The 3,106-nt window shown below is 40.9% G+C and overlaps 1 protein-coding gene across 9 annotated transcripts in view; it reads left to right on the forward strand.

The window, feature by feature from the left end:
- Positions 1-3,106, forward strand: part of SLC1A2 (solute carrier family 1 member 2) — a 201,519-nt gene that overhangs the window by 166,908 nt on the left and 31,505 nt on the right. The window lies entirely within an intron of this gene.

The raw sequence follows: 3,106 nt of genomic DNA on the forward strand, positions 1-3,106 counted from the left end.
GTGGGTGAACCACAGCTCAAACACAAACCGGGGAGGGAATCCACCCAACTAGGGGCAATTGCATTAGTGAGTTGACTTTTAGTAACAATGATTCGAATTGTTAGATATGCAGATGTACTTAAAGGGCACACTCCATTCTCCTGGCAAGTTAATGTTTCCCACATCTGGGTGAATATGCTGGATTATTTCTCATCAAAATGTCAGTTTGGGACCATGAGGACATTTTCTAAGGACAAAGTACAAAGCTAGGGCCAACATTCCCATGGACTGGCTTCGTGCTCTGTGATATTTAGCAAATATTTATTAGGTGCCCTGTGGGGTTTATTTGAATTCCCCATCTCATTCCTGTAACCTCCTGTATTTTGACATTTATTACGTTTTTGTTGAGTGCCCATTACCAGCAAAGCCCTGAATGAGGCACTGGAGGACAGCAAAATGAATGTATAATTTTCTAGTGGAGATAAGATGTGAACCCAAATTACTACCATACAAAGAAAAAAAGTAGTAAGAAACAAAAGGAAATTGTTATGAGTAAATTTTTTTTTTTAATTTGGCAATTGTATGTAAAATAATCCTAGGGTTTAATTGCTTATGGCGTGGCCCATTTGGGGCTTCTCAAGGGGCTTTTGTACAGGACATGTTTTGAAAAAGAAGGTTTACGGGCATGGAAATATCTTTAGATTTCATACTTCTCTGGATTTTTTTCTTCTTTAAAGGATATCAAGGATAGCTGAAGGTGTTTGCTTCATTTTTTTAAATCAAAGTAATTCGCAGGAAGCAAGCCCGTGAAATGAGAGCATTTGTCCCCATTTTTCATTTCTGTGTTCTAGTACCTAAAACAGTGCCTGTCATGTAGTGGGTAAACCCAAACCCAAACCAAACCCAATGTCGTCAAGTCGATTCCTACTCATAGCAACCCTATAAGACAGAGTAGAAATGCCCCATAGAGTTTCCAAGGAGCGCCTGGTGGATTCCAACTGCCGACCTTTTGGTTAGTAGCCGTAGCACTTAACCACTACGCCACCAGGGTTTCCTGTGTAGTGGGTACTCAATAAATATTTGTTGAATATATCCTTTTAGCATCTTAGTCCCATGGTTTATTTCAGATAAACTTTTTGCTGGAAAGTTCCACAGGCAGTGATTCAGTCTCTGTATCATCAACTACCCAACCAACCATCTGCAGACTCAGTGAATTCGCGTATTAGATGGTGAAATGCTCAAACTCATCAGGTCATGGAGATGATAAAAATGGACATGCTGCTTTAAAAACCATTTTAGCTGTTTAGGTTTTTTTGAGAAGCAATTAGGCTTAGCTTAGTGAAGATTAATTTATCCTCAGTCTTTGCTAGGTGGGTCAGTTTTACTCTTGTTGTACTAGATTAGTTAACTCTGTCAGTACAGGCATGGGAAGGGGGCACCCAGAGCTTTGGAGATGAATTTACACCTTTTCTAGAATATCCAGGTCACATTTACTCTTTTTTTTTTTTTTAACTTGTTTCTGGTCAATTTTCAGTCTGTTTCCCAGTTTTTGAAAACTGAGGTGAGAGACATCAAGTGTACTGACAGCCCCTCCCCCTTTTGCTTTCCTGTCACCCTGGTGGTTGGGGCAGAGAGGGGTGGAATGGGTTGGGCAGAGGAGTCCCAGCTTCCTTTCATGCAGGCAGGAATAGAAATGCCAAGAAAGCTGGGCCAGCTACATTTGAAACATAGGTCTCAGTCTTTAAAAAAAAAAAAAAAAAGTAAGGAAAGAAAGAAACCTCCCCCATGTGCCATCTGGTGCTTCCGCAGGCACCACAATGTGATTTATAAGTTTGTGCTGCTATTGACCTGGTACATCACTGAAAGCCAAATGGGCACACTCAAGGTCACTGTGAAAGGCGGCTTTCTCCAGACAGACAGTCTGTCCCTGGCAACCTTTCTCAACAGTTCACCGAAGGGAAAACAACTTTGCTGCAGCTCTGGTTAAAACTTGAAGCATTGCTACGTTACCCCGGCTTCTCTGTTTTCAAAATCATGCCTGCTGATAGTTGTTTGAAATTACGCAATAGCTGTTTTATTTTCATCAGAATAACTGCATGTGGAGCAATCGCTGCTTATTACACAGTCTGTCTGAAAAAATTTAGGGGGCTAGTAGGGGCTCGAGGAACAAATGGATTTTTATTTTCTTATGCTTGGCTTGTGAAGGGCACTGGTTTTCTGTTCCTAGCATGTTGCCTGTGCTTATAATGCATGCATGTCACTTCCACGTGGGTAAGAAGAAGGTCAAATTTCTTTCAAACATTACTGCGTTTGTCATGTCTCCATATCCTAATGCTTCCACAAATCCAGTCTCTCCATTATGTGGAATATCAGTCGTGGGTTTAAGTTTGCACATGACGTTGAGGACAGACAGACGGAAGGTAAGCTAGGAAAACTACTTAGAAATGCAGGGGAAAACCTCCCATTCTGTGTAAGGGTTCAGTTTGCTTTGAGCCAGGGAAACCTGATAGAGACAGTCTGGTGGTTATATATGATTACTGGATAACTGAATTGAAGTAATTTAGATATACAGTGTCACTGGTCTCGGGCTTTTAATCTTCCTCTCTTAAAAAAAAAAAAATCTTTAAAGCCTGGACAGCTTATTGGCAGAACTGAAGCTTGTCTGATTTCTGATTTTAAAATTGGGCACATGTATAACGCATCTGGCCTCATTGTCACTGAACCTTTCCCGTGCATGCATAGAGCTAGCTACCTAGTTCTGGATTTGTTCTCTGTGGTTGTATGGAGTAGCACATGAACACTCTTTTCGAAGGACTGTGCTATTGCGTGATGAGTCTGTGGGTGGTGAGACACCCCCACAACCCTAAAAGCATAGTAGAAGTTACTTCCCAAATTGTCATATGTCTGTAGTCCGTCAGTACTACCAAGGCAAGTATGGACGTTTTAATGTTTACAAATCAATGTTGAAAATGAAAATAGGCTCAAAACCAATTTGAAAGGGACAACAATTGAAACAGTGTTTAAGTCATATAGTATAGCCCTCCATCTGGTGCTCCTCCACATAACTCTTGGAGTCTTTTTCTGGTTTGTGGCCTGTAAGCTGGATGTTGATGATAATTATTTTCAG

The sequence above is a fragment of the Loxodonta africana genome, chromosome 7 (assembly GCF_030014295.1).
Source record: "Loxodonta africana isolate mLoxAfr1 chromosome 7, mLoxAfr1.hap2, whole genome shotgun sequence".
Classification (NCBI taxonomy): domain Eukaryota; kingdom Metazoa; phylum Chordata; class Mammalia; order Proboscidea; family Elephantidae; genus Loxodonta; species Loxodonta africana.